We start from the raw sequence: 15,856 nt of genomic DNA on the forward strand, positions 1-15,856 counted from the left end.
TATCCTAAATTCCCTAATTTATATAAAAGAGGCAATAGTAAGCATTGCAGCTTGTTATGTTCAAACTTGTGGTTCCTTGAGGCTCTGGAATAGGTTTATGTGCATGGATGCTTTAGAAGGCTTAATTCCTTCCTCATTTATACTTTTCCTGAGAATTTAATATATTACTGATTATCTTCAAAAGTGATGTCCAAACCCAGAGCCAGGCGTCCCTCTTGCTAGCTGTACTTAACTTCTTCTCTTGGGTTGCAGTAGAGAAGCTCCTATGGACTCCTGCCAGGAATAAGTGCTGTGATGTTCAAACATGCCCAAGTGGTTAATAACTCAAGCAATAATCTCTCTGAGCTGTGCTTTAATGTGTATGTGTAAGATGTTTTATGTGACCCTGCTTTCTCCACATGCAGAAGGCTGTATACATCAATATATGTAATACATGTATTGTAACATGGACCTTGGAATAGGATTCCTTGATTCATCACCCAGAACTACCACTGTCCAGCCTTGTGACCTCAGGTAAATGAGTTAACTTTTCTGTATCATTACTATGTCTCTTAACATGTGGTGAGGAAGTACAGAAATTCAGACATCACCTGGGTCACTGTAGGTGAGTGAGAAGATAGAGAAGAAGAGAGGCAGAGAACCTCAGGCATAGTATGGAAGAAAACCTCTGGTCAGGAACTCACCTTTCACTACCAGGAATTAGCAAATTAGTAAGAGGTAAGTAGATCATAATCTACCTGAAGCTTCTGAAAATCTGAAGGCTTTCTTGACATAGGCTTGTGTGTTTGGAAGGGAGGGAGTACAAAAGGCCATCCAGAGCACTGACATTACCTCTTAATCTGAGGGAGGCTTTGTAAAACCCTAATTCCATCCAACCCAGAGGATGCCCAGGCTAATGATTTCTGTGTGAAAGAACAGCCTGCACTGACTCTGCTAAGGCAACTCCAGGAAGTGGTAAGAGCTGAACTCAAAACCTTTCCTCTCAAAAGGAAAGAGAATTTCTACTGCTTCTCCAAGATCTCAGCTGCAGCCAACCATCCCCATTTCACCTCAAGAGCACATACAAAGTTAAGACATCCAACTGTCTTTTTTCCCCAGTATAGTTTCTAAGCTCCATGTTTCTCTTTCCCCTCTTTAATTTCAGTGGAGTTGGCTGTGGGAGGAGAATCCAGCAACCTGTATTATTTCTTCATCTCGACAAGAAATTATGTGTTCTCCTAATTCCTGCACATATTGCCCTGCTTATCTTATCTGACTCCTTCTTTCATTTTGCTTAGCAAATTGCTGTTCATCTACAAAAAGCACCTCAGGTCATTTGTGACCTACTCTTTGAGAGTTTTCCACTCTGTAGGTAAGATATGTCTGCTCCTTCCTTGTGTATTGTACTTAGAACAAGGATCCATCATTGGTTTTTGGCATTATGTTGCCATCCTGTCTTAACTTGTGTCCTTTATGTCAGGAAACAGTTATTATTATTATTACTATTATTTATTTTATTTTATTTTATTTTATTTTATTTTATTTTATTTTTTTTGGATCTCAAACTTTAAGTACAGAGCCTAGCTCATACATGTATTTGGTAACGTTGTTGAAGTGAACTTAAAAGAAAAAAAAATATACCAAAGTGATCGGTGATGGTAAAACCTGGGATAGAACTCAGGTCTCCTGATTCACATGTCCATCAATTTTCTCAGAATAATTTATAAAGTCTCCAAGATGCAATCTTGAAACAATACCAGTTCTCTAGCAGAGGATAAAGTGGCAAGTGACATAAGAGCACTTGAGTATGAGTGGGCAAGCTGTGTCCACAGTATAATTAGATTGAGCATCTTTAATGTAAATAAGTATCATGAAGAACTTTAATTCATACAATGAAATTACAAGTTCAAATAAACCACAACAAAAGTAATGAAGAAATTAAAGAATAGTGACCAGGATGATGAGGACAGAGGTAAATGGCTTGAGATTACAAAATCAAAAATATGGAAAAGTAGATGGGACCTAGGGTTTTAGAAAGGCCATTACCAGTACAATGGCTTTAGAAAAAAAGAAAAAAAAAACAGCCACTCTTAAGTGTGAAGAAAATTTGTGGGCAGATGGAAAAGAAGTGAATGCAAAGAAAAGAAATAGGTTGGAAAATATTCTTGGATGTGAGCTAAATTTAATCTGGTTTTAATACCTTTCTATGTTAAAGTCAAGTTTAATATCAAGTATTTCGGAGCCAGTTTAAGCAGGAAAAATCTTTTGTGTATTTTTTCAAGTTTCTTGCACTATGCTACAATGTAGACAGAGCCAGTAAACTTGAGAAAAGAGGAAATGAATAACAATTCCCCCAGATTCTCAATTAGGGTAGAAACTGGTCTGGTCCCTCTAGGCCTGGATTATTCCCAATTTACTGTTAATTGTTCAGAATTTGCATTCTATTCAGACTCAGTTTTATTATTTCCTTGTAAGTCTACCTCTCAAGCTGGTCAGGAAAGGATTAAAGATCAATCCTTACTCTGAGAGTGAAAATGCTGAGGTGTGGAGAGTACAGAGTTTTGTACAACCGGGCACTGAGAAATCTTTTGCATTGTTCCATCCATATAACACAAATCTATCTCTTGCCATATTTTGACATTGGTAAAATGGAAGCTCGGGGGCTAGAAATCACAATTATTGTAAGGAATTCAGGTCTAGAAATCATTTTAAGGGGTAGCTATATAAAGTCCTTTATTAGAAATGAAGAGACTGAGCCCACCCCAAGTTAAATGACTTATCTTCTGTGTGGAGTTAGTTCATGGTATAGTTAGGACTAGAATCAGGTCTGCTGATTTACAGTAATGTGTTGTATTTAGAAAGAATGGCACCTCTATGTCCTGATTAAAGGAAGTATAATTCATGTTCCAAAGAACTCTCATGACCCTCTATCATGACAAAGCTGACATTAGTTTAGGTAGACTTGCATGATATGTAGGTTGCCAAAGGATCTTTCCACCACTGAAATAAAGCGTAATCTATACATAAAAAATATATAATAAAATTACTTCATTTACCATCTGTATGGATTCTGGTTTAAGATTTTTAAAGAACTCTTCAAAAATAACTAATTCAAATGAAAAGAACTCTTTTTCTAGAAAAGGAATTGATTAATAACTTAGGATAAATTAATTTATTGTATCTGAGTCACAGACCCCAAGAAGATTAGAGAGGTGAGATATAGCATTTGATGGAGGAGTGACATCAGGAAATAGGCATTAGCGAGGAATATGTATTTCACTAATTGTTCCTCTAGGTATTTGGTATGTGGTAAATAGACCCAATATTCTGGTTTCTTCTCCATTGAAAAATGATCTGAACCTTAATATTTGGGTTTTCTAGAAATCTTAATATACTTTTAATATCTTATTTTTTAAACACTACTTCATAAATCTCTTAGTATATACTACACAGAGAAATATCATAATATTGAGAGATGTAGTAGCCAGCCTCTAGGATGGCTTCCAATAATACACCTCCTGCTCCTCATAATCTCTCAGCATAGGCCAGAAGTGAGGGTTTCTCTTCTGACATTAGGATATAGAAGTGTGTAAATTTCATCTTGGATTTTTGTCTCTTCCTCTTCTGCTTATTCTGTCTTCTACCTCTTCTTCTTTTTTCCTATCCCCTACCTCTTCTCCTCCTCCTTATTCTTTGTCTTTTCCTTCTTCTCTTTTCTCCTTATATGTCTCCCCTTCCCTCTCTCCTCCTGCCTTTCTCCCTCACTCTGAAGAGATAGCTGCCATATTTTAGGACACTAAGGGAGCTCTGTGAGCTCTGCGGAAAGACCCATGAGGAGAGGAACTGAGACTTCCAGCCAACAGACAGTGAGGAACTGGGGACTCTAACCAACTGCCATTAGGGTGCACCATCTTAGAAGCACATGCTACCTGAACAAAGGCTTTAGAGATGTTAAGCTCTAGCCAACAGCTTGATCATGACCTCATGAGAAGCCTTGAGCCAGAACCACTGAAGTCCCGGATTCCTGGTGCTCAGAAACTGTTAAGAAGTTTGCTGTTTTAAGCCACTATGTTTTGGGGTAATTTAAAAAATGCAACAATACCTAAGTACTAATTTACTACATATATGTACCTAAGTAACATATAAAGTGGTGAATTTTAGAAAATCATTCAAATAAACACAATTATTTACATTAAGAAAATATGTAATAAAAACTGCTGGTTGGCCAAGGAAATCAGTTCTACCCTTAATCTGTAGCAACAGAATTTAGCTGGAAGCATGACTGCCCAGGAAAAGACAGTATTTCCTTGACTCTCTTTTATTTTAGATTTGGATATTTGACTAAGTGTTGGTTAAAGGGATGCAAATAGATGTAACATTTGTAACAGACTTCCCTTAGGAGTTTATATTGTAACGCACTTCCCTTAGGAGTTTATTTCCAAAATAAGCATTAACTATTTCTTGCCATCAAGCACAAGGTAAAACCCAGAAGTAATCTTTTTCTAGGTTTTTCTCATTTAATTTGGGAAATACCAATTTCTCTTAAAGCTTCTGTCCCTTTGCTTCCTTTTGTTAACTTATTCCCACCTTACCTTATGTATCCGAAATGTTATTTCTTATTGTTATTCAGATCTCAATTTAATATTAAGGGTGGCTAGTCTGGTGGCTAGATTGTATAGGTTAGCATAATACAAAATGGAGAAATAGGTTTTTGTCCTCATAACTACCACTTCTATTTCTGTTTCTTTTATGGCCAAGGTAGGTGTAGGAGATAGATGAGAGAGTTTAGTCATTAGGGAAAAACAGAAAGTAACTCATAATGAAGAAAGGGCAGAAGATGTGAGAGAAGAAAGTGATAATAACAACTTGAAGTGTTGTGGTTAGACAACAAAAGGCACAAATCTTACATAATAATATTAATTGGCATTCTCTTCTCAAGTAATTTGATGAGTCCTAAAGTCTGTAAGAAAATAACCTCAGAATTCATTTTATCATTATGTGTTCAGGTACTACTGTAGTCTTCTCTTTGATCGGAAAAATGAGAATCAAATCTACAGCTGTTACTGACTAGTAAAAGGTAATGGTTTAGTGATTTTTTAAAAATTATCTTTGCCAAACGGCCTACTATTTCTTTGATAAATGTAGAATTCAAAAGAAAGCCCTATCTCTTATCCTCTTTATCTTAACTGCAGGATAAGACACAATTAGTTCAAATAAGAGTGGCTCACTTTCACAGTGTTCTTGAGTAAACATGGAGGCCATGCTCATGTCTGGCCCAATTGAGAATCACTGTTCCAGGACCTTGAGACAACTTAATTACTAGCATCTAGGTAATTAGTAGAATCCCTTCTTTCTTAATTTAAATTTCCCCTAGTTATTCAGCACTTGCCCATTTTTTTTTTTTTCATAGTTTGGAGCAAGCTATAAAAACTTATGAAGTTTGTCCCAATTCCTTTTATTTCTCACTTGCAGTTCTCTTGGGCAAATAACTTTTTTTAATGATATAGATGATATATTCATTAGTTATATGCTGCCTTTTATTTTCCTCTCATCCATTCTATGATCCAGAATGAAATGTCCTCCTCTCACATCTAACCTTTTTGTTTGACAAGCTTTGAAGACAGTTGACTAGGATGGGGAATAGAAATAAGACTTTGACATAGAGATGAGCTAACTAATTCACATTCACTTGGGAAAGAAGTGTGTTAGATGTTAATAATGCAGGTTTTTGTCTCATTGGGGTTTTGATTTTCAAGTAGTAAGTCAACTGGTCAAAGATAAGGCATTAGCTAGGTAAGTCCATAGGGTGGTATATCTCTAATTAAGGAGGTGTTCCTAGTGGAGCAAGAAAGCAGTGAGTTTTTTCTTGATGATTGTGTAATTCAGTTTTTTCAGATGAAAGGAGAGAGTATCAACCTTTTGAGGACTTATATTCTCTGGACTATTGGGGTGTTCACTGACATATTCTGAACCATGAACACTTTAATAAGGAGGACCCGTGGTATACTCTATCTCATAGCTCATCCTATACCCACTGATAAGTGCTTTAAATTGCTTACTCATGGTAAGGAATAGTACTATTCACAAGCCCATCTATAAACTCTTACCTCATTTCTTTCAGGACCAAATAAACAAACTTGATCTGTTTTAGTTGCACGGGAAAATCAGCCTATGACTGTGCCAAGTCAAGGAGCTCCTGTGATCACTGGATCATGCTGGCTTCATTTTCTCAATAACTGAGCTATCTAGCCATAATGAAGTCAGACTTACCAACTTTAAGTTTACTTCAAGTATTTTCTGTATTATGGGAAAATTATATGCCATCTAAGTGGGTATTTACAAGAGGAGGAAATTATTTTAATTAAGAGCACATTAAAAATAAAAATAAAAATTCATGACAGGGTAACAACTCAAACACCAGTAAGCTCCATGAATAATGGCTGTGATACTCAGCCACCAATCACTCATGTCTTTAGCCGCAGCTTATTTTATTTTCCAGAACCATCTCTAATTAGACTCTTGAAACAAGACCCCACAAACAAACTCTAAATTACATTTGACAAAGTAGAGATTCAATTCCAAATATTCTACATGTTCTAATACACAGCAGAGTCCAAAGAGACATGTCTAGCATAGTAAGTAATGGCAGAGAACATGAACAGAATGTGTAATGCAAAATCCATACTTGGTGGTTAACTTTTTTGTTTTTCTTTTATAATTAATGAATACTGGAAAATTCTGTTTGTGAAGAAGTTGGATTAAAACCATAAATTATTATTGAAGCAGTCAGGTACAGGTTTGACATTATTATGCATAGTGAGAGATGCTTCAGCATTAAACTGTTTGAGGCACCATCACCAAAAAGTTTTAGTTTTAATTTCTTTATATTTTAAATATTCAGATGAATCCAAGTATTTATTTGGGACCTACTCTTATATAATCTTTTATATTTTCCTTAGCAATTTCAAATATTATGTTTATAGTATTTAGAGTCCTAGCTCTGTGAATTCTTCCTCCTAAAAGCATCCCTGGGGCTCTGCCTATTAACAGCACATTCCTTAAAACATTGATACTGTAGAGGTGACTTTTTAGAGATGGAGAATCAAGCAAATAGTGGATATTTTAAGCTTGGCAATAATATTGTTGAGGTAGAACTTCAGGGATACTTTATATAAGCAAACAGATCTTCACTGTTCTTTTGGAAAAATGGGATTTGATCAGAGCAGGGAAAAATATAACGTGGATTATGGCATTTTGTGATTCTTTGTACATCTCACATAGTGCTTGGTGGAATATTGGCTAGAAAACAAACAAAAAATCACCAACATTTTTAAAGCTGTATTTAAGAACTCCAATTTCTCCTTTTCATTTTATAATATTTAGCATGTATTTACTGTGTGCTAGATAATGTTCCGTTAACTAGTTGAGCAAGAATGGAGAAGTCTATGTGCTCATAAAACACTTTGGAAGGTAAAACAGATAATAAGCAAGCAAACAAGTAAGGATATATTATAATTTTTGGTACTTATAATGCTATGAGAAAAAAAAGCAAGTTAAGAAAATGGAGGAAGTGGACAGTGTCTATTTTACAAAATGTAGACAGAATGACTTGTAGAGGTGATATATAAGAAGAGATCTGACAGTTAGCAAGGTAATAATGACACATTCTATGTAGCCACTTTTTTGACTTCCCCACTTTCTAAGGACATCACAGCAATAAAATAATTTAATCCTCATCACATCTCTTAGAAATAGGTGCAAATATTATCCTCATTTTTGTGATAGATTGAGAGCATCATTGATGCTCCCGTGGTCATGCATGTACTGTCAAAACTAGGTCTTTAACCAGGACATTAGACTTCACAGCCCATATTCTTATCCACTGCACTCTTGCTGAGACACGTGTTTACACAAAGAAAATACCAGTCTTGAGCTTATAAAGATGTTAGGGCCACCTATTCCACGAACACGTGCTTCTCACTGTGGCTGGGGAGAAATGAGTGAGGAGGAGGAGAGCAGCCTTGGATGAAACCAGAGAGGGAGGCAGGAGCAAGAAAGGTGGGATGCTGTAAATAGCCTGGAGCTTATTATGATCAAAGTGAGAAAACTTGCAGGCATTTAGGTAGCCAAGCAACATTACTTATCTTAGGTTCTGAGAAGGTCACTATGGCTATTTCCTGGTAGACAGATTTTAGGTTAGGATGTTTAAAAATAAAGAACAATTGCAGAGGCACAGTGGCAGCCCAATGTGATTGGTCTAATGTGGCCATGTCAGAAGCTGTGAAATGTGATAACATTGGGTAGGCTCAGTCAGTTAAGCATCTGCCTTTGGCTCAGGTTCTGATCTCAGGGTCCTGGGATCAAGTCCCATGTTTGGGCTCCCTGCTCAAAGGGGAGTCTGCTTCTCCCTCTCCCTTCCCCTGCTTGTGCTCTCTCTCTTTCTGTCAAGTAAATAAAAGAAAATCATAAAAAAAAAGAAAGAGAAGCCACCATGATTGCAGGGATCATATGTGGGAGAGAGGGAGGTAAAAAGACAACAAAGTGGAGTGTTTCAGATACACTGATGTGCCAATTAAGACCATGGACTAGAATGACTCATTAATATGCCAAAAAAAGACATATTTACAAATATTTTAACACAAATATTAATACAACATATTTCATCAACTCTAATATGCACACTTTCTTACTCTTTAATAAACCTAAAATTGCTATGCCTCTTACTCTTGTAAACAGTTTAGGTTTACTAAAATATTATTCCTTGAACTTAATTTTCTCATGGGAGAAATTACTAGCATTTGGTGTTACTGTGTTTTACCTTTCCCTGGTATTTCCACATTGATAATTCTTTTTTCTAGGAATCTCTACCAAAATATCATCCATTTTACATTGTTCTTTAACCATGCACTATATGTATGTCATGCTTTCAGTGCTAGAACACAAACTATTTTAGAGCAGGAGTTTCTCTTTAGGTTTTTGGTATTCCACAGAGTACTCAGCCCAGAGTTAGAAATGGAATAAAAAGCTCAATAAATTACTCTTGAATTGACTTGACAAGTGTCAGTGGGGTGCTACCCCATCCAGCATTTCTTTTTATAATGCAAAATCCAGCTAAATGTCTATTTCTTTGTTGGCTAATTGGGTTATGAGAGTAAACAGAAATATCATCTTTATAATCAAAATACCAACAGGACAGCAAAGGACAAGGGGAAATATTCTTTAAGGAAATGATGAATGAAGACTGAAAAGGTTACTGGTAAAAGGAGCACAGAGAAGAAACCCTTTCACCAGAAGCACAGAACTTTAATAGACATTGGCAGGGGAAGAGTTGCCTAAGGTTTATTGTTTTTCCTTTTCCAGACAAGCTCTTTCCATTTTTTTTTTGCCTTTAAATATTAATTTATTGCCTAATAAGACTAAACAGAAAAATATACCAAAACATGTGAAGAAATTCAAAACACTCACATAGTATAAATAAGATGAATTACAAATATATATTTTGAAATCTGCATATAAGACCAACTCAGCAAGATGTTATATTAACAGTGTTCCTCTGAGTAAATATAATATACATACAAATTTAAATATATGTACAAATTAAGAATATACTATCCTGACTACAATATCAGTAAATAAAATCAGCACTAGGAAGGAGAACTTTTGGAAAGGTGAATACATGCTTTTCCCTCGGTGGTATGGTAGATCAATTAAGGTGGTTGGGTGAAAAAAATTGGGATAGATAGAAATTAATAAATCAAGAAAGAGCAGAATGTGGTCACAGTGAAATAGCAGTAAAAATTTATAGGCATGAAACAACAACAGAGTTCATTAGGCTGCATACTTAGCAAGTTGCTTTAAAAATTTAGACTCTCTGACTTTGATCTGTATTCAAGTGTCCTACTGCTGGGCATTCAAAGGTAGCCAGACCTTGGTGCATTCTGAGTGTGAGTCACAACAGACAGCTGAAATCAAAGTCTTTCTTTAAAACAACCATGTCCACAGTTACCTTCACCCTTTTAACATGCATAAAAATCACATGAATTATCTTAAAATAATGGGCATTTATTTCACACATAAAATGCAAGACATAAAATACGAGATTCCCCCCACATACACATAATTATACCTGTTAAATCAATCCATCTTTGGTTTAAAGGCCACTGTTAAATTTTAAGAATGTCAAATGACATATTCAATATCACTCAGTGTATTTTAAAAATATAGTATATTTTCTAATGAATGAATCTCTGATCATACAATCTGGAATATCACAATATGGAATAAGCAGAATAAAACATTACAGTGCTTGACCTAATTCAAAACAAACAATAAATGGGATAAGTGGTGATTCACTCTTTTTTCTTGTTCTGAATTTATCTTTCATAGGTCTCAACAAAGATACAAACTGGTCTAAGTCATACAATGTCTGGAATTTTTATTGAATATGTAGGTCATTATGCATGTCATAGTTTATTCCAGAGACTACTGCATGGAGCAAAATACAAAATGAATGCGGAGGCTCCTCTGCACAGAGCTCTGTACAGTGGGAATTCAGCACTAAATAAATGCCATGATAGTGATTTGATCTTCTACCATAACACCACCCAGTTCAATCTGCAATATATAAACTTCATTCATGAAGGTTATCTAAGGAGTTTGGACAAGAAGATGAAACTAGGGCGAAAAAGAAACCAAAAGACTCAAGAAAAAAATGAGCCAGGTTGCAAAACCACTGGCAAACCACTAAACAGAAGTTGCCACATAACTAAGTAGCTAAAAAAAAAGCACATACTCTGAAGGTCAAGGTGAGACAAGGTTTAGAAATAGGAGTAGAGACTTCAGGAAGGAACATCTTTGAGGCGGGGCAAGATGGTGGAGGAATAGGGTCCCCAAGTCACCTGTCCCCACCAAGTTACCTAGATAACTTTCAAATCATTCTTAAAACCTATGAATGCCATCTGAGATTTAAAGAGAGAAGAGCTGGAACGCTACAGAGAGAAGAGTTTGTCCTTCTAAGAAGTATAACTTGTTTTTAGTCACTCTGCACTGAGCAAAATGACTAAAAAGAAGAACTCACCACAAAAGAAAGAATCAGAAACAGTACTCTCTGCCACAGAGTTACAGAATTTGGATTACAATTTGATGTCAGAAAGCCAATTCAGAAGCACAATTATAAAGCTCTGGTAGCTCTGGGAAAAAGCGTAAAGGATTCAAGAGATTTCATGACTGCAGAATTTAGATCTAATAAGGCTGAAATTAAAAATCAATTAAATGAGATGCAATCCAAACTGGAGGTCCTAACAATGAGGGTTAACAAGGTAGAAGAACGAGTGAGTGACATAGAAGACAAGTTGATGTCAAGGAAGGAAGCTGAGAAAAAAAGAAAAACAATTATAAGACGATGAAGAAAGGTTAAGGGAAATAAATGACAGCCTCAGAAGGAAAAAATCTATGTTTAATTGGGGTTCCAGAGGGCACCGAAAGGGTCAGAGGCCCAGAAAGCATATTTGAAAAATCATAGCTGATAACTTCTGTAATTTGGGGACAGAAACAGGCATTCAGATCCAGGAGGTAGAGAGGTCCCCCCCCCCTTCAATCAATAAAAACCTTTTACCACATAGACATTTAATAGTGAAGCTTGCAAATTCCAAAGATAAAGACAAAATCCTTAAAGCAGAAAGAGACAAGAGATCCCTAACTTATATGGGGAGAAATATTAGATTAACAGCAGACCTCTCCACAGAGACCTGGTAGGCCAGAAAGGGTAGGCAAGATATATTCAGGGTCCTAAATGGGAAGAATATGCAACCAAGAATACTTAATCCAGCAAGGCTCTCATTCAGAATAGACAGAGAGATAAAGAGCTTCCAAGATAGGCAGAAACTGAGAGGATATGTGACCACCAAACCAGCTCTGCAAGAAATATTAAGGGGGACTCTGTAAAAGAAAGAGAACCCCCAAATAAATAATCCACAAAAACAGGGACTGAATAGGTATTATGATGACACAAAATTCATATCTTTCGATAGTAACTCTGAACATGAATGGGCTTAATGACCCCATCAAAAGGCGCAGGGTTTCAGACTGGATAAAAAAGCAGGACCCAACTATTTGCTGTCTCCAAGAGACTCATTTTAGACATAAGGACACCTACAGCCTGAAAATAAAAGGTTGGAGAACCATTTACCATTCAAATAGTCCTCAAAAGAAAGCAGGGGTAGCAGTCCTCATATCAGATAAATTAAAGTTTATCCCAAGGGGTGTAGTAAGAGATGAAGAAGGACACTATATCATACCATACTTAAAGGATCTTTCCAACAACAGGACCTAAGAATCATAAATATTTATGCCCCTAATGTGGGAGCTGTCAAATGTATCAATCAATTAATAACCAAAGTAAAGACATACTTAGATAATAATACACTAAAACTGGGAGACTTCAACATGGCACTTTCTGTAAATGACAGATATTCTAAACACAGCATCTCCAAAGAAACAAGAGCTTTAAATGACACATTGGATCAGATGCATTTCAAATATATTTACAGAACTTTACATCCAAATACAACTGAATACACATTCTTCTCAAGTGCACATGGAACTTTCTCTAGAATAGACCACATTCCAGGTCACAAATCAAGTCTCAACCAATACCAAAAGATTGGGATTGTCCCCTGCATATTTTCAGACCATAATACTTTGAAATTTGAATTCAATCACAGGAGGAAATTAGGAAGAAATTCAAACGCATGGAGGTTAAAGAGCATCCTGCTAGAAGATGAAAGTGTCAACCAGGAAATTAGAGAAGAATTAAAAAGATTCATGGAAACTAATGCAAATGAAGATAGAACTATTCAAAATCTTTGGGACACAGCAAAAGCAGTCCTAAGAGGGAAATACATTGTGATACAAGCATCCCTCAAAAAATTGGATAAAAACCTCAAATAAACAAGCTTACGGTGCACCTAAAGGAATTGGAGAAAAAACAGCAAATAAAACCTACACAAAGCAGAAGAGAGTTAATAAAGATTCGAGCAGAACTCAATGAAATAGAGACCAGAAGAACTGTAGAACAGATCAACAAAACCAGGAGTTGGTTCTTTGAAAGAATTAATATGATATATAAACCATTAGCCAGCCTTATTAAAAACAAAAGAGAAAAGACTCGAATTAATAAAATCATAAATGAAAAAGGAGAGATCACCACCAATACCAAGGAAATACAAACAATTTTAAAAACACACTACGAGCAGCTATACACTAATAAATTAGGCAATCTAGAAGAAATGGATGCATTTCTGGAAAATCACAAACTTCCAAAACTGGAACAGGAAGAAACAGAAAACCTGAATAGGCCAATAACCAGGGAGGAAATTGAAGCAGTCATCAAAAACCTCCCAAGACACAAAAGTCTAGGGCCAGATGGCTTCCCAGAGGAATTCTATCAAATGTTTGAAGAAGAAACAAAACCTATTCTACTAAAGCTGTTCTGAAAGATAGAAAGGGATGGAATACTTCCAAATTCGTTCTATGAGGCCAGCATCACCTTAATTCCAAAACCAAAGACCCCACCAAAAATGGGAATTATAGACCAATATCCCTGGTGAACACAGATGCAAAAATTCTCAACAAGATACTAGCCAATAGGATCCAACAGTACATTAAGAAGATTATTCACCATGACCAAGTGAGATTTACCCCAGGATGCAAGGCTGGTTCAACACTTGTGAAGCAATCAATGTGATGGATCATACCAACAAGAAAAAAAAAAACAAAAAAAACAAGAACCATATGATCCTCTCATTAGATGTAGAGAAAGCATTTGACAAAATACAGCATTCATTCCTGATCAAAACTCTTCAGAGTGTAGGGATAGAGGGAACATTCCTCAACATCTTAAAAGCCATCTACGAAAAACCCACAGCAAATATCATTCTCAATGGGGAAGCACTGGGAGCCTTTCCCCTAAGATCAGGAACATGACAAAGATGTCCATTCTCACCACTACTATTCAACATAGTACTAGAAGTCCTAGGTTCAGCAATCAAGCAACAAAACGAAAGAAAAGGCATTCAAATCGGCAAAGAAGAAGCAAACTCTCCCTCTTCGCCGATGACATGATACTCTACATAGAAAACCCAAAAGACCCCACCCCAAGATTGCTAGAACTCATACAGCAATTTGGCAGCATGGCAGGATGCAAAATCAATGCCCAGAAGTCAGTGGCATTTCTATACACTAACAATGAGAATGAAGAAAGAGAAATTAAGGAGTCAATCCCATTTACAATTGCACCCAAAAGCATAAGATACCTAGGAATAAACCAAACCAAAGAGGTAAAGGATCTATACCCTAAAAACTACAGAACACTTCTGAAAGAACTTGAGGAAGACACAAAGAGGTGGAAAAACATTCCATGCTCATGGATTGGAAGAATTAACATTGTGAAAATGTCAATGTTACCCAGGGCAATTTACACATTTAATGCAATCCCTATCAAAATACCATGGACTTTCTTCAGAGAGTTGGAACAAATCATCTTAAGATTTGTGTGGAATCAGAAAAGACCCTGAAAAGCCAGGGGAATATTGAAAAAATAACCAGAGCCAGGGGCATCACAATGCCGCATTTCAAGAGGTACTACATAGCTGTGGTCATCAAGACAGTGTGGTACTGGCAAAAAAAACAGACACATAGATTAATGGAATAGAATAGAGAATCCAGAAATGGGCCCTCAACTCTAAGGTCAACTAATATTCAACAAAGCAGGAAAGACTATCCATTGGAAAAAGGACAGTCTTTTCAATAAATTGTGATGGGAAAATTGGACAGCCATGTGCAGAAGAATGAAATTAGACCATTCCATTCACCATACAGAAAGATAAACTCAAAATGGATGAAAGATCTAAATGTGTGACAAGAATCCATCAAAATTCTAGAGGACAACACAGGCAACACCCTTTTTGAACTTGGCCACAGCAGCTTCTTGCAAGATACATCCACGAAGGCAAAAGAAACAAAAGCAAAAATGAATTATTGGGACTTCATCAAGATAAGAAGCTTCTGCACAGCAAAAGAAAGAGCAAAACTAAATGACAACCTACAGAATGGGAGAAGATATTTGCAAATGACGTATCAGATAAAGGGCTAGTATCTAAGATCTTATTAAACTCAACAGCAAGGAAACAAACAATCCAATCATGAAATGGGCAAAAGGCATGAACAGAAATCTCACAGAGGAAGACATAGACACGGCCAACAAGCACATGAGTAAATGCTCTGCATTACTGGCCATCAGGGAAATACAAATCAAAACCACAATGAGATACCACCTCACACCAATGAGAATGGGGAAAATTAACAAGGCAGGAAACAACAAATTTTGGAGAGGTTGTGGAGAAAGGGGAAACCTCTTGCACTGTTGGTGGAAATGTGCATGTTACAGCCACTCTGGAAAACTGTGTGGAGGTTCCTCAAAGAGTTAAAAATAGAGCTACACTATGGTCCAGAAATTGCACTGCTGGGGATTTACCCCAAAGATATAGATGCAGTGAAATGCTGGAACACCTGTACTCCGATGTTTATAGCAGCAATGTCCACAATTGCCAAACTGTAGAAGGAGCCTCAGTGTCCATCGAAAGATGAATGGATAAAGAAGATGTGGTTTATGTATACAATGGAATATTACTCAGCCATTAGAAATGACAAATACACACCATTTGCTTCAATGTGGATAGAACTGGAGGGTTTTATGCTGAGTGAAGTAAGTCAATTGGAGAAGGACAAATATTATATGGTTTAGTGTTGTGGGGGAAAATCACTAAAACAATCCCCTTATAATTAAAGTATTTCATAATATAAGTAAAAGAAGTAAAAA

This window comes from Vulpes vulpes, chromosome 8 (assembly GCF_048418805.1).
Source record: "Vulpes vulpes isolate BD-2025 chromosome 8, VulVul3, whole genome shotgun sequence".
NCBI classification, from domain to species: Eukaryota; Metazoa; Chordata; class Mammalia; order Carnivora; family Canidae; genus Vulpes; species Vulpes vulpes.